The 21,764-nt window shown below is 47.6% G+C and overlaps 1 protein-coding gene across 5 annotated transcripts in view; it reads right to left on the minus strand.

Moving 5' to 3' along the window:
- The window catches only part of ARHGEF15 (Rho guanine nucleotide exchange factor 15), a 59,993-nt gene that overhangs the window by 25,420 nt on the left and 12,809 nt on the right, over window positions 1-21,764 (minus strand). Inside the window, exon 1 of one of the 5 annotated variants that reach the window (XM_081167775.1) lies at window positions 17,545-19,737. The exons of 2 other annotated variants lie outside the window; for them this stretch is intronic. The gene's annotated coding sequence lies outside the window, so the exon portion shown is untranslated. Of the gene's footprint in view, window positions 1-3,495; window positions 3,923-8,440; window positions 8,594-17,544; window positions 19,738-21,764 lie in introns of those variants that run through there. 2 more of the 5 variants (XM_081167777.1, XM_081167779.1) reach the window with 2 other exon arrangements.

A 21,764-nucleotide genomic window follows, 5' to 3' on the forward strand; every position in this document is an offset into this window, starting at 1 on the left:
AGGACACTACGTTGGCTGCCCCTGTTCCGACACAGACAGGCAGTGACCCTCTCCAGTGTTTTGGACCAGGGCCTTTCTCAAGTCCAGGGTGAAATGGGTGTCGTTGGCACGACAAGCACGTGCTCAGTCACGGAGCTACAGCTTTTCGCTCATGGGAGGCTGAGGCAAGAGCCCTGTAGGCAAAGCAGCAGCTTAAAGGAGGGATTGTGTCAACACCCCCTCAATCCTGGTTCAGGATAAAAGTTCTGGGCGTCCGGTTGAATCAGGCTTCCTTCCGGAAGCATTCCAGAGTCATACGCGAGGTCTTGGCAGCGCTTGCCCAAAGCCCTGTCATCATGTATCGCTTGGACTGGGCCTCCACAACCTCGTTTGTTTCTGCTCTGCACGCAGGCAGAGCATCCTGCCCTCTGGGGAGCTGAAACACGAGGCAGCCCAGCCGGCTCTAAATGTTCCCCCCCCTTAAGAGCCAGCTGCCAGAACGGGCCCTCCAGCCTGGCTAGCGCACTCCCGGGTGTGGCTCTCGTACTTCCAGCTGGGGAAGTTGACCGCAACAGGGCTGCTCAGCCTGGCCAGAGGCTGCCCAAGGAACTTGGAGATAAAATAAGAGGCAAGTCATAGGAAATGGAGGAGGGGAGGCTGTTAGTCTGACCCTGATGCAAGCAGCAAAGGGGGATGGCAACTCCACCTATTTTGGGTAAAACAGGAGCATGGAAAAGATCAGACATCCATTTTATTGCGCGCTGTTGACGTTTTGCGCTTGGAGAGTTTATACGTGACCCTGCTTTCCATCCTGTTTTGTGGCTGCAGAAGTTTCAGGGCAGAGATACGACTTCAGTGCATCTTGCTGAAACCCTGCAGCTTCTCATACTGCAAATGCTCTGGTTTTATATTTTGGCCCTCCTTTCGTTGCTCTATGGAGCAAGAGCAAACATAAGATGTGCTTGCAGGATCAGGCCAGCATCCTGCTCTCACAGTGGCCAGCCAGATGCCTGCGAGAAGCCTGCAGGCTTCTAGGCGGCAATAAAGTCAAAAAGCACGAGGCAAGAATCGCAGAATAACTCATAAAGTGGAATGACGTGCAGACACACAGCAGGTTCTTATGGAGATGGTCCAGAATAAATCCACCACTGATGCACTAATATTGCACCAATGAGAATAAGAATAAGAATAAGAATAAGAATATCTTTATTGTCATTGCCCCCTTCGGGGACAACGAAATTACTTGACTGCTCCATAAAAACACTAATTAAACAATACAATATAATACAGCAAGGGAGATTAGATGACTTTCAAAGTCCGGGCTTCCCATTCAGGGCCGAGATCGCTCTGGAGAAGAAGCTGTTCTTAAGACGGCTCGTTCTTGTCTTCATCGACCTGTATCTCCATCCCGACGGCAAGAGCTCGAAGAGACAGTGACCAGGATGCGGTGGATCTTTTACTATGTCCAGTGCCTTCCTATGGCACCTTGTGGCATAAATCTGCTCTAAGGTGGAGAGTGGGCAGCCAACAATGCTCTCTGCTGCCTTAACAACCCTGCACAACCCCATCCTGTCCTGGGCAGTACAGCTTCCGTACCACACACATAAGCCATAAGTGAGCACGCTCTCAATGGCACAGTGATAGAAGGCAAGCAGCAGTTTCTGCGGAAAATGGTTTTTCCTTAGTATTCTCAAAAAGTATGTGTATGGTATGTGTTGCAGAATACAACCCACAATAACAAAGCCCAACTTCCAAGAGCCCTTGTCTGACTAGGATTTCGCAGAACAGGGTTCAAATCCCCACTCAGCCATGAAGCTCGCCAGGTGACCCTGGGCCCGTCACTGCCTCTCAGCCTAGTCCAATTTACAAGGGTTGTTGTGGAGATTACCATATTTTTTGCCCTATAGGGTGCACCGGCCCATAGGGCGCACCTAGGGGTTTTTTGGGGGGGTGGGGAATAAAGAAAAAAAATTATTTCCCCCCCAGGCTCCGCTGTGCTCCCCGGGTTTTGGGCTGCAGGCTGCTGTCCGCAAACCTTGGGAGCCCGGCGGGAACTCCCACAGGCTCCCACGGCTTGCGGATAGCTTCCTGAAGCCTGGAGAGCGAGAGCCTGCATTCGCCCCATAGGACGCACACACATTTCCCCTTCATTTTTGTAGGGGGAAAAGTGCGTCCTATAGGGCGAAAAATACGGTAAATGAGGAAGAGAACTATGTATGTCTTGAGCTCCTTAGAGGAAAAAGGTGGGATATAAATGCAATAAATAAATAAGAAAATGACCAGGCTATGCATTGCAGTTGCATCAGCAGTGGCCAGCATGATGCCCCTGCCCAGATAGAACTGAATACAACTCCCATCAGCTCCAGCCTACATGGCTGATAGTCAGGGATTATGGGAGTTGTAGTCCAACAGCATCTGAAGGAGTACTCCTGCATGGCATAATGACATGCCAACCAAAACCAGCTACAGTGGTGGTAGTGAAGTAGACTCTGGTCCTTATTGGGACCGTGGGAAGGGAAGGAGTATTTGACTTTCCACTCGGAGCCATTTTCCGGCCAAACCTTTCCTGCCCACTCAAAGCTGCTATTCCACCAAAACCATCCCCGCCGCCGTCCGACAAGTAAAAATTGTAGCCCTTTTTTCCTCCAGGGCTTTTCTGTTTCTCTAAAGGAACTCACAAAACAGCAGCTGCTACTTGACCCAAAGGGACCGTGACACCCACTTCAGTCCCTGACCCTACCTCCAGCACAAAAACATACCCCAAACATCCTACAATTGAGTGAATCTTCCATACTTCTGTGTTTGCATGAGAATCTTCCTCCCTCACACACACACAAACACGTCAAGTTTGTAGCCCTTATGATTTCCAAAAGATACCTGGGGGGAGGAATATAGGGACTGGTGAAATCTCAAGTTATACAGGAGTGGGCACTCAATGCATGAGTGTTTATATGGTCAGGATGCCAAGCAAGGGCAGAATAGCTCAACCCTCCCCCTCCAAGAAGCGGCAACAAAATCTATGCCAAAGAAACTATTAGTACAACTGCAGTAAGCTTGCATCACCAACTCCACTAAATACTTTGGCATTCTTCAATGAAGAATGTGGAGGGAGGCAGAGAGAGAGAACTATTACAGAGAGCACATATCCCTGTATAGATTCCCTTCATTTCAAATCCAATGCCACAGCTTCTATTTACTTCTGAGCCCAAGCGAGTGCCCTTATCAGCTGCATATAAACTCTCCTGGATCAAAAACTGGGCAGGGCTGGAAAGAATGTGCCAGTCGTCCCCTCCAAAATCCCCGCTCCCCGTATCCCAGCAGATTTAATTCCCAGGCCGACTGTTCCTTTTTTTAAAAAAAAATAATGGCCTAGATCTCGATTCCAGAAAACACGTTCCAAACCCTGCCACACAGGGAAACGCCCTTGAACATCCCCCAGCACGCACATACAACACACACAATGCTCTTCCTCTGCAGGCTTCAGACTTCCAGTCTGTTCTCCTAGCCTCATCTTACCTGTTCCCATACCTGACGGCTGCGAAACCACGGCCAGGCAGAAGAGGGACCGCTGAACACATGCAAACATGCACTCACATACATGCATGGCGGGGGACTGGCGACGGGGAGGTGGGGTGGCGAGGAGGCAGGAATGAATTTGGGACAGCTGTCTCTTAGGAGACAGTTGCAAGGATGTCAGCTGCTAGGTATTTTGGGCCCGCCATGTGGGTAGAGAAAGTCAGGCTTTGTGCCTGTCAGGAAATAGAACAGCAAGGGAGGCAAAGGGGACGGGCCTGTAGAGAAAGGGTGTGTGTGTGTTTGGAGGGGCACTGGTCGGCAACCGGCGGCCGTCAAACCAAAACACGGCCAGTGTAAAGTCCTTGCTTGGCCTGCTGCTTCTATTGGGCCCTAAAATCAAATGCCAGAAACCTTTAGCCCCAGCAGCTCCAAGAGGCTGAGAAAATGTTGCGAGGGGAACCCCCCCCCCCCGCAACTGAATACAGCTTCTCTCCCCAACTGGCCCAAAAACGTGGCCTCCCCTATACCAATCCCCCCCCCCATCGTATATTTTCATACATATGAAAATAAACATCAGTCCTCTGTGTGTGGGCTAAAGGGAAGAGAAAAGAGAGAGAAAATCATGGGAGGGAGGGAGCAGGAATGGAATGGAGTATCCTGGAAGAGGGAAGGACTGTCTGGCTCCCTTAACTAGGAGGACTCCAGTCTGTGGATGACCAGTGGCGGGTTCAAGGCAGCCTGCTCTGCTCTTTCTCATTCCTGCATTGCAGGGGGCTGGACTAGATGACCCTTGGCGTCCTTATTACAGCTCTACAATGCTATGATTCAGTTGCAAGCCTCTCTTGTTCTCTCTGTGACCAACCACAAACACCCTCTGGGCAGCCCTATAAGACTGCAGAGGAAGTCAGGAACTTCGGGCCTAGGGGCCAAATGTGCCCCCCCAGGTCTTTATCCGGCCCTCATAGCTCTCCCCAGGCAAATCCCAGGTTCACACACCCCAGAGCGTTTTTGCCTTACATGCATCCAAATTTTCTAATAATGCTGGATGGAGGATAAGGGAGGAGTGTGCGAGTGTATGTAGAAACTAGCCTCCTGTAACAAAGGTAAATTTAACCTTTGTTGCTCTGTCACCTTCTACCTTAAGCTCTGCCTTACCCTGGACTGGTGGCCCTCAGGAGGTTCGTGCAGAAGGGAATGTGGCCCTTGAGCTGAAATAAAAGGTTCATGGTTCCTGCTTTACAATCTAAAGCACTGAGTGTGGACTGAAAGGTTGCAGAGAGACTGTCTGCCCCGAAAACCACGGGACTCCCTTCCCCAAAGCCAGAGCTTCATCTTCACATCTTTTTGAGATTCCCTTTAGGCTGCGTCTAGGATTGAACCTGTACAAGCCACGGGGTGGGGGGCAGAAGTAGGAAAGGAAACGTTCCCCCTTCTGCTTCTCTGTTCAAAGATGACCTGCTTTATTTGCCTCCTTCATTACCATTCGGGAAGAAGAGCAGGCCTCTCCCTTTAGCAGCAGGAGCGTAGGCCGCAAAAGTGCAGCGGTTGCTACGGCAACCCCGTAGCCGGTACCTTACAGCTGCCCCCACCTAAGGCTTTCAAGCCTTTGCAGCCACAACGAGGGGCCAGAAATTCAACAGGAAAGCTCCCTCCACACCTGTTGAATCCCTGCCTGCTGTTTTTGCAATCATTTAGTGCACAGGAGCTTTGCTGGGGTGGAGTGAGAGGCTATCCTGCCCCCATTCTCTTCTCTGCAGCTGTGCAACGCTGCAGAGTCTTCTTCCTCCCTCTCTCTCCACCCCCTTGGCCAGAAAAGCCTCCGTCTTGATCCTGTCCAAAAACTCTCGCTCTCAGCCCCTCCTTACACTCCCCACACGCTCATCATATCGATGACAGGGAGGGAAGGCAGAGCATGCATGACCAGCTGAGGAGCAGCGCATATCCAACGCCAACCGGCCGCACGCCAACGTCCCCTGGGGAGGCCGGAGCCAGGCGCCTCCCAGCTATAGTTCCCTCCTCTCCCTTGACAGGCTGCCTTGCAGCTGATCTTCAGCATTTCAGTGGCAAGCCCCCCATTCCAGGCTCCCAGGAGAGACACAGCCACGTTTTGGGATTGGAGAGAGGGAAAGCATTCAATAAAAAAAAACTTCTCTTTCCTCAAGAACAACAAAAACCGTTTCTGGGGGTGCTCGTCCCACCATACACTTAACAGCTTCTACACAATTCTCAAATTATGTCTACTCAGAACCCTATTTCTAAGGGTGGAACTCATCCTGGCCCATGAGAAATAATAATAATGATCCCATATACTGAAAGCAAACTGTGAAGATCCTTAGGTAGGCAAAACCGCACCGTCTACAGACAACACAGCAGGCTTTTGGGAACAGTCTCTAAGACAAGGTACTGTAGTAGAACGTAGTCATAATCAATTATGGGGTGTAAACCCCAACACCTGTCGTTTTAAGAATTAAATACAGTGGTACCTCGGGTTAAGAACTTAATTCGTTCCAGAGGTCCGTTCTTAACCTGAAACTGTTCTTAACCTGAAGCACCACTTTAGCTAATGGGGCCTCCCGCTGCTACCATGCCGCCACCGCACGATTTCTGTTCTCATCCTGAAGCAAAGTTCTTAACCTGAGGTAATTATTTCTGGATTAGCGGAGTCTGTAACCTGAAGCGTCTGTAACCTGAAGTGTATGTAACCCGAGGTACCACTGTACCAGAGAGCCCTGCTTTCCGAAGGAGAAGAAAATAAAGCAAGATGGTCAGAGCTTGGGCAGTGATTCAGACTTTTAAACTGAGGGAACAAGTCCCTATTTGGACAGAAGCACTTTTGTTCTGAGAAGAGGGAAACTCATAGGCAGAACATGCTAAAACTCCCAGATTCAATCCCTAGCATCTCCAGGTAGGTTTGGGCAGGAGCACTGCCTGAAAACAATCTTCTGCCAGTCAGTGTAGACAATACCAAATGAGCCACTGGCATGACTCATGTATAATACAGCTTCCTAATGAATTCTAGGCATGCTCAGAGATTCTCTGGACAGGAAGAGTCAGTTCAGGCATCCTCCTACAAGTAGAGTGCATGACAACATGTGTGTGTGTGTGTGTGTGTGTGTGTGTGTGTTTATGACACTCTTAAGTCCAGCGTCCGCAATTAGCAGAGACAACCCTCATCCGACAACATCCCACAGCCATTCTTTAACCGATGCAAGCAGGCCCTCCGCCCTCCTCAAATCTGGGCTATGCCCTAGAAACCTGGAGTGATCTAGCCAGCTCTGCAGTGACAAGAGCTTGTTTAGGTGACAGCTCCCTGGAGGTTCACACTCCAGAAGGCAGCAGCTCCTAAAAAGTGGGACAAGCTGAGAATGGGATAGATCCTCAAAATATCAAAATGGAAGCTCAACCCAGAGCTCTTCTGTTACATCTCCAATAAAAAGCTGCGGCTTATTTTCTTTAAAATGTGGGGGCTCTCTTCCATTTTGCAGCAAGTTTCTCAGCCTGAGGGCCGCCTTACCTCTGGAAAATTTTCTGGGGGCCACACGTCAGGGATGGGCAGGGTCAGAGGCAAAGGCGGGCAGAGGAACGAAAGTTAATTTTGCCTTTGTATGGTCAGCTGCTTTCTAAACACATTCCCATGCCCATCTCTAGCCTGTATCTAGAAAAGCAAGTGGGATTTTCATAGTTCAAGAGCACATCCCAGTCAGGCAAAAACACCAGAGGCGGATTTGAAGAAGGGTCAGGAGAGAGTGTGACTGGGAAAGGGTCCTGAGGACCAGCCTAAAAGACTTGAGAGGTATGGCCCCAGGGCCTTAGATTCCCCACCCCTGCTATACACAATGTTCCTCCTTCAAGAAACCTGTTGCAATATTCACCTAAGTCCAAACCACATGCTATGCGGTAAGAAACTTTGCCTGTTGAATTCTTGCTCCTCATCCAGCTTGGGACTGAGGAGTCCCAGGTTCAAATTCCACCTCTTGTCAAGACAAGAGGTTCACTGGTGGACTTTGTGATAGCTCTCTCTTTCAGCCTCCCCTACCTCACTGGGTTGTTGTTAAGAATAAAGTAGCCGAGTAAGCAGAGCATCATATACCCTTCCCTGAGCAGTTTGAAATAACCTCCACATATGGAGGAAATTTAAAACTTATTTGCAGAAACATTGTAAAATTTTTGAATGCTGATGACAATGAAATGAATTGAAGGGGCTCTAGCAACAAGGCAAAAAGTATGAGGGGATTAATAATAGATAAACTAATAGAATATGAATTTGCTGAACCAAATTTAAAAGGGATACAAAAATGGGAGACATGAGGAAGTCAGGAAAATAAGTTAACTAAAGTGGAGAGATTAAGAGGGGAATTTTGTTTTTCTTTTATATGTGTTTTTTCTTTTTTGTGTTTAATGTTTGTATTTTTGTATTTTGTATTTTTATACTCTTGTATTTTGTATCTGTTTTGCTTTTGTTTTTTGTTTTTTCTAAACTTTTCTACTGATAAAACCTATTAAAATATTATATATAAAAAAATGAAATAACCTCCGCATAAATGAAACAAACATGACTCCTCTTTCCACCCCCACTGGCACTCCACATAACTTGACATGGCAAAAAATATCACAAATTGGTATTATCTGTAAAAATGTTAAGTCGCTGGCAATTGCAAAACGCAGGGGCAGGCACCTCCCTCCCAGAAGCAAAGCACAGGTGCAGGATTCTACATTTTGAACAGAGGCTCAAGCCACAAGCAACGGCCGTGGGATGGGGCTTTTGCACAGAAATGCCAGAATAAAAGATACCGTTTTGCAGATAACAAGTTGCTGGTCCTCATTATTCAGGACCGTACAGGCACACTGCGTTGCAGCCCAGGCTTGTACGGCAACTCGGAGCCACCAGATAGAACCCCAGGGAAGAATCAGAAAGGGTAGTTAAGGCCGAGAGGTGAATCCGTACCTGGAACAATTCTGCTGGCCCCTCTCGGTCAAGGACTTATTGGAGAAACTGCAGACAGGCTCCCTGCAGATGCGACTTGGCTCTTCCAAGCCACAGTCCCTTCATGGATCCTATCCTTCCAACCCTTTTCCATGGAGAAGGGAAATGCGTCTTTCCGGACGCAGGAAACGAGGAGGTTTTAGTTAGCATCCTCTCACTGCAGAGGAAAGGAAATGCTAGGAAAAGGGACCGGGGCAACAGTTGTTTGGCCAGCACTGCCAGAGTATTGTTTTCTTATCATTTCTAAAGGGCCATCTATGCGCAAAAGCTGTGCTTTTTACATCAGGGTTTGGGGGAGCAGCGACTCATCCCCCCCATGCAATTTGCCCAACAAAAAGTCCTACATCCCCTGTTCTTTGCCCCTGCGTGATTTTTTCCCCTGTGTACAAATCTATCTGTCATATACAGTCATACCTCGGGTCACAGATGCTTCAGGTTGCATTTTTTCAGGTTACGGACCCGCCGAAACCTGGAAGTACCGGAACGGGTTATTTCTGGGTTTCAGCGGTTGTGCATGTGCAGAAACGCTAAATCGCGCTTTGCACATGCGCAGAAGCGCCGAATCGCAACCCGCGCATGTGCAGATGCGGCACTGTGGGTTGCAAACGTGCCTCCCGCACGGATCACGTTCACAACCTGAGCGTCCACTGTATAGCTCAGTTGGCTAGAGTGTGATGCTGATAACACCGTTGGTCGCGGGTTCAATCCCTGTACGGGTGAGCTGCATATTCCTGCACTGCAGGGGGTTGGACTAGATGATCCTTGAGGTCCCTTCCAACTCTACAATTCTCTTATTCTATGACCCAAATTCCATGTACGGCTGCGGTCGCCTCACTTTAAAAAATATACTGTTCTGAGTGATTATATACATACAGATGCACGCATCACAGCACATTACTTTCAGTCTGGAACAACCAGTTCACCTGCTTCCGCTAATTTGGAATAAATGTAATGCGAAAAAAACAACTTTCTCCGCAAGCAGTGGAGCGAGGTGGTAGAACAGACTGTGCCACCTTAGCCTGCAGGTGAAGAGGAGGGGTTGGTTGCTGAGGGAGGCGGGAGTCCACATTATAAAAAAAACAACACCAATCTGCTATTTAAAAAAACAAAAAGCCTAGGATAGCAGTGAGAAATGTTCCAGACTCGAGCTTTCCCAGCTACACTATTTTTCCACTTGCATGCAGATGTGCTGAGTGTGTGGTTTGTTGGGTTTTCTTAAATCCCAGGGAAGCATTTTAAAAAAAGAAAAAGGGAATCCTCCCCGCTTGCAGCCTAAACTGGTATAATCCACTCTCTGCCCCCTCATTTTACTGCATGTGTTACCCCAACAAAACTTAATGTGTGTGCGTGTGTGTGTTCAGAGCACAATGCCAGCTAAACATTCAGCTGCTTTAAAATTATCTGTCGGCATCAAACCCGTCTGGCGCAAGTGGTTCTGGCCACTTCCCAGATGTGGTCCGCTCAGTAAAACACTTTAAAGCCCTTTAAAAGCCCACACAATGCTCTTAAAATGGGCATCCTGGATTTCCAGCGTTTCCCGACATGACCTAAGGCCGTTATGAAAGAGCTGCCATGCACTTAATCGCCTTTCTTCCAACAATAGCCAACAAGAAGCCACAGGCAGGTTTAGAAGCAAGGCATGATGGGAAAATCCATCACCTGCAAACACTGTGCATCTGCTAGTTGCGAGTCCGGGCTTTACTAAAGCCAGGAGCAGAGCATCCTAAACCCGTATTTATTAGTGCCACTCAGCCACAAGTAGTACTCAAGGCAAAGCAATACAGAAGAAAAGAGAGTCTCTCAGGATTTGCGGAACTCACTTCTCTCTCAGTTGAAAAGCAGGAGCCAGTATTTATGCAATCATAGGTGCTTATCTGATATATTGGGGGGGGGCACACATTTTTGGCCCAGCAGGCCAGATCTTTACCTACCCTGGAAGATAACTTTGACAAGTGGGTGGAGCAACCCACTTATCAATCATCTGGTGTCACAATGACATCAGGTGGGCGGACCTGGAACCTGCAGAGATGGGGTCTGCTTCAGCACAGAATTTCTTGCACGGAGAGTAATGTGAAGCAACAGCCAGCAGGACTGAACTCTCCACTTACCAACCGATGAGCAGAAACTTTGATCATGCTCTCTGCAGGGGTCTGCTTCACCAACCCAACAGAACTGAGCCACTTCCCCCTGCCCATCAGTGGCAATGAGTTCCATGGACCAGTTACTGACTGCAACATCAATACCACACCTTTCTGAACCCAAATAGGGCAAGGCAGCTAAGAACCAAAATGAAACTGTCATCAGGTTTAAAACAAACAAGCAAGCAAGTTTTATTTCCATGATCAATGAGGGCTAGCAACCTGTTATTTGCAAAACAGCATCCGAGATTCTGGCAATTCTGCACAGCACCCCCACTACTAATCCTTATTGTTTAGGCCTCTAACAAATTCTCTGAAATTGCGACACTGAAAAGCACATTAAAACAATAAAGTCTTTATCTGGCATCTAAAGATACAGACAGGGGCCTGAAAAATCTACCTAGGCAGTGTGATTCACCAGCCTACATAATTGTGACAAAATCTGCCGTGATGCCAGCACACCAGCAAATAGACTCTTGACCAAAGCTATTGCCACTTGTCAATCCAGGGCAATGCCAGTTTCAAGTGTACTCCTGAACTGTGAATTATTAGAATTTATTTTGTTAATTTGGGCCCAATTTTACGATCTGTTAGGGTCATCTTGAGTCCTGATTCTGTCTCCTGTGGCATTAGCTACCCCTCCCTCTTTGGCGTCATCTGCAAATCCCCTCAATTCCTTCAGCCAAGTCGTTGGTCCCAGGGCAGAACCCTGTGACACACCACTTGACACTTTTTTCCTGGATGATGAAGAACCATTAGTGAGCACTCTTTGGGTTCGGTCAGTCAACCAGCTACAAATCCACTTATCAGTTACCTCATCCACATTTGCCAGCTCCTCATGGATCTCTTCACAACATTCGAAACTCCCATTGTTCTAGGTGCGTTTTGTGACAAGGAATTTCATTAGCGTGAGCAGTTTCTGAGCTCTGGGTGCAGTACTGCGCCTAAGATTTCAGATTAAAACTGCAGAGTGGAAGGAAAGGAGGACCTTTTTCTGCCTCTCCACTTCCAGTCACTCTCTGAAGACTAGAGAAGAGAGTCTCTTAAGAATATTAGGGGGACAGACAGGGAAAGCATGACTTTGTTTTTTGCAGTCTTCCGATGAGGACTAGACCATGTGAGAAATGAATACAGTGGTGCCCCGCAAGACGAAATTAATTCGTTCCGCAATTTTTGTCGTCTAGCGAATTTTTCGTCTTGTGAAGCACGAAATCCCATAGGAATGCATTGAAAATCAATTAATGCGTTCCTATGGTCAAAAAAAGTCCAAACAAAGCCAAATTTGGTACAACAACAGTTTATTAACTGCTCTTTAAAGTCACACATACTGTAAAGAGCAGTTCAAAAATTGAAGGGAAAATAAATTAACTTTATAAACAAAACATGTCTTTGTTTTTAGACAAAGGAAACAAAGCCGCGAGACGTTTTCGTCTTGCGAAGCAAGCCCATAGGGAAATTTCGTCTTGCGAGGCAAATCGCGAACGGAAAAACCTTTCGTCTAGCGAGTTTTTTGTCTTGCGAGGCATTCGTCTTGCGGGGCACTACTGTATATGATTTTAGCTGCAGTTCATTTTCAGCTTTTTATTCTTGCTATTTAAAAAGTGTGCCTAGACATTCTGTTGTTGTACCCATTACCTAGGTTTAAGGTGCCATTTAGCCCCCAGCTTTCATATCTCAGTTTCCAACACTGCTTCACAACTGTACACATCCTTTACATACAATTTTACTTCTCCTCCTTTCCTGTTTGGTCTATTCCTTTTTAATAGGTTATACCCCTCAATTTCTACATTCCAGTCATGAGTCTCATCCCACCAGGTTTCAGTAATGCCTATTAGGTCATATTTGCCATCCTCTATTAAGAGCTCAGATTCATCTTGCTTGTTTCCCATTCTCTGGGCATTAGTATAAAGCCAACTGAGACCATAAGCCATCCCCTCCAGCTCCTTCCTTCTTTAGAAGGTTTCTGGAGCACCACCTCAGTTCCCTGTATATCAATGGAGGCATTATCTCTAGTATCAGGTTTTACTTTGTCGTCTGTGATATTGTCTCCCCCCCTCTCAGTATTTAGTTTAAAGTTGTCCTGATTGGGTTCCCCAGGCCTCCTGCCACCACTCCCAGCCCACACCTAGCAGCTGAATAAAGGGAGGAATTTGTCCACAGACCACAAAAAGATCTCCTTCTTCTTCTTGAAAACCAAAGTTTACCCCAAAGTTGAAACTGAAAGGAGGAAATAGGGAAGAACAGAATCTGTCTCATTGACTCTTGGCTTACACCAGGGTGAGTCACAAAGCGGTGGTATTCATCAGCTGCAAAGCAGATACTTCTGATTTCCTAAGAGTATAAGGAGAATGCTGATGGAACAGGCAAATGGCCCAATAGTGGCCAAACTGCTGTCTGTGGAAATAAGCCCACAAGCAAGACGCAAGTGCAACAGCACTCTTCCTACCAGTGATTCCTAGAACCTGGTATTCGGAGGTATATGGTCTCCTCTAATGACAGAGGCAGAGCTTAGTCATTGTGACAAGCAGCCACTGGTAGTCTGATCCTCCATGAATTCCTCTAATCCTCTTTTAAAGCTATCCAAGTTGGTAGCCATCACTACCTCTTGCAGGAGCAAATTATGCTGTGTGAACAAGCACGTGCTTTTCCCTGGATGTCCACAAGTTCTAGCATTACTCCAAGATGAAAGGCAGAGCGAGAATCGTGACCACAAAGCCAAACACACGGAACCTCAGAGGCAGGTCGAGTTCAGTTGAGTTAAGGGAGAGAGGAGAGGTGAGTGGGGAATTATCCTTCAGAGTTACTCCAAATTTACACACCCCAAAAAGGAATGATTGCAAAGAGGCCCTTACTATTCATTCCAGAGCGAAAAGAGGTAGAAGAGGTGAAATCCCAGGATTTCAACTGAGTGAAGAAAGGGTAAGTCGCTAGTTCAGGAGAGCTCATATTAGTTGTTTCCTGGTGAACGAGCCCAGTGAAAGTCAGTTGCACTGATGGTCACTAAGTGTTACTCCAGGTTTAAAATAAAAGGAGCCAGACGGCTATGTACACACTGGTAGATGGCCATCTTTCATGGATGCTTTAGCAGAGATTCCTGCATTGCAGGGGGCTGGACTAGATGACCCTTGGGGTCCCTTCCAACTCTATGATTCTACAAAAACACAGTGAGGTCATTCCTTCCCCCTGCGATTCATATTGCATTTGAACGCTGCAGTGCACACCAGACCGGGAAGGGGGCAGGCATGTCTTCATCCAGTGCGCACAAGCAGTTTGGTTTCCCCCAGCCCTACAAACGACCATGCCATGAACTCCTAATTTATGAAGCCGTCACCTGGGCATGTGCTGTCCTCTGTTCATGTGCAATGGCTGCCTCAAACGTACAGACCTCAGCTTAACCGCAAAGCGAACACGGCCTACGTTTTCAGATCGGATGGAAGCTGGTTGGAGGGGAAACGCATCAAACGGCTGCGGCTAATGTCATGTGTACAGTGGTACCTCGGGTTAAGAACTTAATTAGTTCTGGAGGTCCATTCTTAACCTGAAACTGTTCTTAACCTGAGGTACCACTTTAGCTAATGGGACCTCCCACTGCCGCCATGCTGCCAGCGCACAATATCTGTTCTCATGCTGAAGCAAAGTTCTTAACATGAGGTACTATTTCTGGGTTAGCGGAGTCTGTAACCTGAAGCGTCTGTAACCTGAGGTACCACTGTACAGTGTTGCCTCGCAAGACGAAATTAATCCGTTCCGCGAGCCTCTTCGTCTAGCGGTTTTTTCGTCTTGCGAAGCAACCCTATTAGCGGCTTAGCGGATTAGTGCTATTAGAGGTTTAGCAGCTATTAAAGGCTTAGCGGATTAGCGGCTAAAAGGCTATTAGCGGCTATTAAAGGCTTAGCGGATTAGCGGCTAAAAGGTTATTAGCGGCTTAGCGGCTTAGAAAAAGGGGGGGCAAAAAAAATCGGAACACTTGCAAGACGTTTTCGTCTTGCAAAGCAAGCCCATAGGGAAAATCGTCTTGCGAAGCAGCTCAAAACCGGAAAACCCTTTCGTCTAGCGGGTTTTCCGTCTTGCGAGGCATTCGTCTTGCGGGGCACCACTGTACATGTCTTCCAACACCAGGGGTAAGAACACACTGAAGCCAGAATAAACAGTAATGTGCACACAGCCTTCCTGGTTCCTTGACTCCAGCAGAATTACACCTGGTTCACACCAGGATAAGGAGTTGGTGGGACAGAGGTTTAACAGAGGAGGATTCCCCCCCTAGTTTACAGCAGGGTGAAAAAAAATTAGCTCCCATAGAAAGCTCTATACACGAGGAGAGTCCATTTAGCTACATTATTCCAACGGAGTACAACTTGATCAAACCTAGAGAAAGTTGAAGTTATACTACTCAGTATCCCTTATGCTGGGTAGAAATTGGGCTCCTGAATCAACCCCAATTTTTCTGCTACCAGAAAGGCACTGGAAGTGTCTTTGCCACAGTACGAACTCTTCTCCAATTCAATTATTTTGCTTTGTAACCAAAAACTCCTTAGGGATGCAGGTGGCGCTGTGGTCTAAACCACTGAGCCTCTTGGGCTTGCCGATAAAAAGGTCAGCGGTTTGAATCCTTGCGATGGGGTGAGCTCCCATTGTTCGGTCCCTGCTCCTGCCAACCTAGCAGTTCAAAAGCATGCCAAAAAGTGCAAGTAGATATATAGGTACCGCTCCAGCGGGAAGGTAAATGGCGTTTCCGTGCGCTGCTCTGGTTTCTGGCCATTAGTCATGCTGGCCCCATAACCTGGAAAAACTGTCTGCGGACAAACGCCAGCTTCCTCAGCCTGTAAAGCGAGATGAGCACCGCAACCCCAGAGTCGTCTGCAACTGGACTTAACTGTCAGGGGTCCTTTACCTTTAACCAAAGACTCCTAATGTGCTGGACTACAGTACTACTTGGGGTTGTGTTGTTGTTGTTTGTTTAAATTTATTATAGAGGTTTTCTTTTTTTCATTATTCTGATTTTCTCTTTATCCGTGTGTGCTTGTCTTTCATGAAATTTCAATAACCAATTTATCACTTTAGTAATCTTTTAAAGTCTTTGTATTTTGGTCAAATTTGTGTGTGTGTTTAAAAAGGCAAGATATTTGGCAACTCTGCGTGTATTCAAAAGCACTCTTCTTTGATGACGTCACATATTCCTGCCTTTTTTAACTCTCTGAACTGTACTTTCTCCCTGTCTGCAACCAAGGTCTGTCCTGTCATTGTGTTCGTTTAATGGGCTCTTCTCTCATTTGAAAAATCAAACTGCTCGGATGAATCATTCAAAATTGAGACCACATGAAGCAGGCAGCTTTGTAAATAAACCATTGAAATTGGCAAGTGGGGGGGAAGAAGGGAGAGAAACACTCATTCTTTAACCCTGGATATAATTTATTCCCCATACCCTGTTGCCTACGTTAATTTTGGGGGGAGGAGAAGACCCTTTCACTGCTATGTTCCTTTTTAGTTGGGCAAATTTATTCCAGCCCTGCAGTTTTTCCTCTGCTCCAGATTTCTGGGGAGGGTGGGGGCGTTCCTATTACAGTAAGACTTTTCACGCTCCCAGTTCCAAACTAGCCTCCCTTGGGAGCGGCTTAAGAAAACACATGTAATCCAGCCAGCAATAACGCAGAGCTGTTAATTCTCCTCTTCTAGCCCCCAACCCCAATTTCACTTGAATTTTAAGCCTGCGAGGGGAGAAGACAAAGGATGCCCCAGAAAGTGAATGTGGAATTGGTCCCTATGGGGCAGAATCTTTTCCAGCTCAAGGACTCTTGGGAAACATTGGGGAGGTGTCACATGTGAGTGGTGGGTGGAGCCAGAGACAGAAGTGGGAGGGGCAATGGATCGCTGAACAGCCATGCAAAGGAGAGACGCTTCCACAGACACACACAAACACACGTGTGTCTCCACCCAGGAGAGCAAAAGGCATAACCGCAGCTGAAGGACAGATTCCAGCCCGGCAAAAGCACCTGAGGAGTGTGTGAAGCAAGAATGGTGAGGGGCGTCTCCTGGGGAGGGGGTGTGGCCTATTATGGAGAGAGACCAGAGGTGTGAAGGACCACAGATTCCCTACCACCTTTAAAAAGAACATTATAAGTGTTGCTCTAAGCCAGGGGTCGGCAAGGTTTACCGGCCAGGGGCCGAATCACTCCCACAGAGATGGGCTGGACTGGCGCAGCACGACACCAGAAATCGCGTCTGCACATGTCTGAGGCACTGGAAATCACTTCTGCGCATGTCCAGACGACGCAAATCGTGCCTGCGGAGAAGTGATTTACGGCGTCTGGACATGCACAGGTGCGATTTCTGGTATATGTGCATGCGCAGACGCAATTTCTGGCGCCGCTTGTCAAGTCCCCGCACCGTGCTGCACCAGTTCAGGGGCAGCTCGTGGGCCAGTAAAACGGTCTTCGCGGGCCGCATCCGGCCCATGGGCCGCACGTTGCCGACCCCTGCTCTAAGCCTATGTACTTGGAAGACTGGATCCCACCCAGCCTAGTCCTTCCTGGAGAAGATGGAGAGGTAATTCCTTCTACCATTTCCAATCTACTCCTGGGACCAGATCCATTTCTCCAAAGGAGATTCTCCCAAGCCTACGGAACGAAGAAGCCCAGCTACACCCACCCCTCTACATGGTTGCCAGGGAGTGGGTGGGGAGACGAAAGGCGCAGAAAATCCTGAACAGGATCCGCCCCCTCAAACTGCTGGCTTTGATGTTCCAGTGAGCGACGGAACCCCCCTGCATCTTAGGAGAAGATTTCCAAAAGGTTGGGTTGCCTCTCCCCACTGGGACCATTTTCTCTCCTAAATAAGAACACCTTTGTTAGGCCCTGTTTAAGATGAAATAAAAACCCTTTGTTAAGCCCACCCTCCCAGAAACTCCCTCGCACGAGAAAGATCCATTACCCTTCAGTTCCAGGCTGTCTCCGGAGCATTTCCATGCCAGATTGGGTCGACCATCCACAATGCAAAAAAAATAAATCTCTCCAAGGCGGGGGAACTTCACATCTCCGACTCACTTGAGTTTTGAGAGAAAAGCCAGAAATCCAGAGGCGGATTCACACTCGCACACACACAAAAAGAAAAAAGCAAGCCAGCTTCCAGAGTGGGGGAAAACCGTCCTCTTTCCTTCTCTCTGTTGTTACAGGATGGTTACAACAGCTGCATTCTGCAAGCCTGCCGCAACTCAGTCCTCGCCAGCCGTCTCTGCCTGTGGTCCTCCAGAGAGAGCTTGCCCGTAAAAAGAATCAAACCGCTCCTTGTTTCTGAGTTGGCTGCTGGAAAAAAAGAAAGGGAGGGGAGGAAAAAGAAGCGCTGGTCCTCCTCTCCTCTTGTTGGAACGGTCTGATGAGAGGGTGCCGGGTGGCACAAAAGGAGGAAGGGAAGGGTTGGGATTGGCAGATGCCTTTGCACACAGGAGGAAACCAAGAGAGAGACAGAGCATAGCACGCCTTTTTTCTCATTCATTGGGAAGGGAAGGGAGTGGCGGTCGGAAAGGTGGGAGACAAGCACAGAGGACTTATTCATGGAGCGGGCTTGCTGGAAAGAAGGAAGAGGACCTAGGGGATTTGCTTCTGCAAGAAGCAGCAGCCAGGACCACCAGTTTGGGTGGCTGTGAAAAAAGAGGGTGAGGGGAAAACATGGATCAGGCTATCCATGGCTCCTGGCCACAATGGATGTGCTCTACCTCCACGGTGCCTCTGAATTACAGAGGAATCCAACCGGCTGCCACAAGAACATGATGATGGATTAGATGGGCCATTGGGCAGATCTTGCAGGGCTCTCAGTTCCCTCAAGCGTTCCTCAAAGGTTCTGGAAGCCAAGCCTTTTGAGGAATGGTTGAGGGAGCTGGGTATGTTTAGCCTGCTAAAGAGGATACTGAGGAGGAGGAGAAGAAGAGGAGGAGGAGTTTGGATTTGATATCCTGCTTTATCACTACCCGAAAGAGTCTCAAAGCAGCTAGTATTCTCCTTTCCCTTCCTCCCCCACAACAAACACTCTGTGAAGTGAGTGGGGCTGAGAGACTTCAAAGAAGTGTGACTAGCCCAAGGTCACCCAGCAGCTGCATGTGGAGGAGCGGAGACGCGAACCTGGTTCACCAGGTTACGAGTCTGTCGCTCTTAACCACGACACCACACTGGCTGAGAGAAGATACTACAGCCATCTTCAAGTATCTCAAGGGTTGTCACATGGAAGATGGAGCAAACTTGTTTTCTCCTGCTCTGGAGACCCGAACCAATGAATCCAAGTTACAAGAAAAGAGATTCCAACTCCACATCAGGAAGAACTTTCTGACCACAAGAGTTGTTTGACAATAGAACAGGCTCCCAGGGGAAGTTGTAGACTCTCCTTCCTTGGAGGTTTTTAAGCAGAGGCTGGATGGTCATCCGTCATGGATGCTTCAGTTGAGATTCCTGCATTGCAAGGGGGTTGGACTAGAAAACGCTCAGGGTCCCTTCCAAATGTACAATTATATGATTCTTGTGTTTGTGTTCATATGGCCACCAACAAGCCACAAAGGATGGGCCAGAACGATGCAAAACGTTGATATGGGTAGAGATTTGGCTAAGCTATGCCAACTCATTGCAGCATACACCAATGGTTTATTTAAGAGAGCGCCACCCTTTTCAGGTTAAGGCTTGCTCTCTTCTCCCAGGGTTAAAATGCAGTGTGCCAAATAATGACTGCAAAAAGAATCCATTGTTATTGCAAGCAGAAACCTGCAAACATACACAGAGGTTAACAATTCTGGGAACTCAATTCTTTTCGACTGTGGCATATCTATTTATTACATTTTTGCAACCCCGACCTTCTGCCACAAAGCTCAGCGCGGACTACAAGATTTCCCTGCCCCCAGGTTAAGCCACACAACACCCCTCCAAGGCAGGTTAGGTTGGCCACTGGAGAAGATTGGGTCAAAAGGCTTCTGGCTGTGGAAGATCGATCATGCAAGATATATGGCTAGTGTAAACTGTTTAAGATGCTCCACCTTAGGGTGTAGGGACCATTGGTCTAAAAATAATTCAGGATGTTTTGTATATACACCGTTTAATATGTTTACATGAGCACTAGTTGGTTAATATGTACTGTGAACTGAGATGTAAGTCAAACCATCCAATCAAATACTGAAGGCTCCATAGTTTCAGCCAAGAGTCTTCTAGCAGCCATTTTAATTACCCACAATGCCCCTGACGTAGCACCAACCCTAGGCACTGTGGGAAATTAAAATGGAAGCCAATTGCTGCTACCTGCCACTACCTGATAAGCCCACAGCGGGAAGGGGAGACACAGCTTTGCCACCCCTAAAAAACCCAAAAAACCCCCACTGTAACCAGCCTTGACCTTATCTCCAAACACACTTGTTTATTAGAACAGTCATTCCTGGGCTTTGTCAAACCGTAGCTGTGGTACTCCAGATCTTGTTGGCCTACAACTCCCATCATCCCCTGTTCTCTGGGCATACTGCCTGGGGCTGATGGGGGTCCCCAGGCACTTTGGCTGCAATCCAGAGAGCCCCGCAGATCTCAGTGCAACTGCGTCTCTCTGGAGCTTCGGCCTTTTCCCTCCCCAAAAAAGTTCCGCAACGACGAAGGTGGGATTCGAACCCACGCGTGCAGAGCACAATGGATTAGCAGTCCATCGCCTTAACCACTCGGCCACCTCGTCCTTCCTGGCCTTTCTGTGCACAACATACACCTCATTTGCTGATAGCAGGATCTGCACTCTTTTTTTTTTTTTAAAAAAAAAGCTTCCATTTCTTAAATCAGAAATACAATTTTTCAAGGGACAGGATTTAAAAATACCTTTTTAAAAAATCTGCTCTGTGTGCAGAAACAGGCTCCTGCATGCATAGTTACTGTTTCTTTGCACAAGAGGGTTGCGAAAGAACCTTATTACATAAGAGGGGGTGGGAATCAAATGTAGCCAGACATCCCACTCTGAAAGCTTTCTTGCACAACTTTCCCCCCACGGCCGCCTACACCCAGTGCCAAAAGCTGTCTGTATTGCCATGCACTAAAGAAGAATGATAATAAAAGAAACTATACCTGAAAAGAACTTGGGTTTGCCCACCTGCACAAATTATGCAATTTAAGGACATTATTTCACCGTATTTTGCATCGTCGTTTCTACAAATATCAAGGGACGTTCTGCAGCAACAATGCCTTGCTTCTGTGACTTCTCGATATCTTATTCAGCCACCCCTTCAGCTTCCAAGACTGAACAAGCCTTGCATGCATCAAGCTGGCCTCAGTAAGAACTAGAAACTTACCAGGGGGAGGGTATAAAAGGGAAGCATCTCAAGGAGCTGAGCTTTGCTGCCAAAGTCACACCCTTTTGTGCGTGTGGCATCTGCACAGCTTTCTCTGGGCACACCCCAGGTTGTAAAGCGCTTGTGCATTCCTGCACAGAGAGTAGGGAAGGATTTATTGCACTGCATATAGATTTCTGTGTCAGGAGCACGCAAACATATTTTTTGTCCCGCGTGTGCTGGGTATGGGCCAGGGCGGGGGCACAAGAGCAAGGTTGTGAAACCTACAAATCTGTTCTGCCAACCCACTTGCGGCTTGAAATCAGGTAAGGTGTTTTAAATCACACTGCATGTGCTAATTAGCAGGCCGGTGCTCAAATGTTGTGTCAACACCTACACATTAATAACGGTAATTGCCGCTGTCTGTACTTTGCTGCCTCTGTTTACATCCACAGCCCTGTGTAGAAACATTAGCAACTCAGGAGAATGCTTCACATGAGGTGGGTTTGTAATGCAGAAAAGGCTCGTGACAAGGATGAGAAACTTGTGGTGGTCCAGATTATTATTATTATTATTATTATTATTATTATTATCAGCATCAATTTATATACAGTGGTACCTTGGGTTACATACGCTTCAGGTTACAGACTCTGCTAACCCAGAAATAGTACCTCGGGTTAAGAACTTTGCTTCAGGATGAGAACAGAAATCGTGCTCCGGCAGCAGGAGGCCCCATTAGCTAAAGTGGTGCTTCAGGTTAAGAACAGTTTCAGGTTAAGAACAGACCTCTGGAACAAATTAAGTACTTAACCCGATGTACCACTGTATATCTAATTTTTTTCTCCCAAAGTTCACTCCTCAGTTAATCCTTACAACG

This window comes from Podarcis bocagei, assembly GCF_964188305.1.
Source record: "Podarcis bocagei genome assembly, chromosome: 13".
Classification (NCBI taxonomy): Eukaryota; Metazoa; Chordata; class Lepidosauria; order Squamata; family Lacertidae; genus Podarcis; species Podarcis bocagei.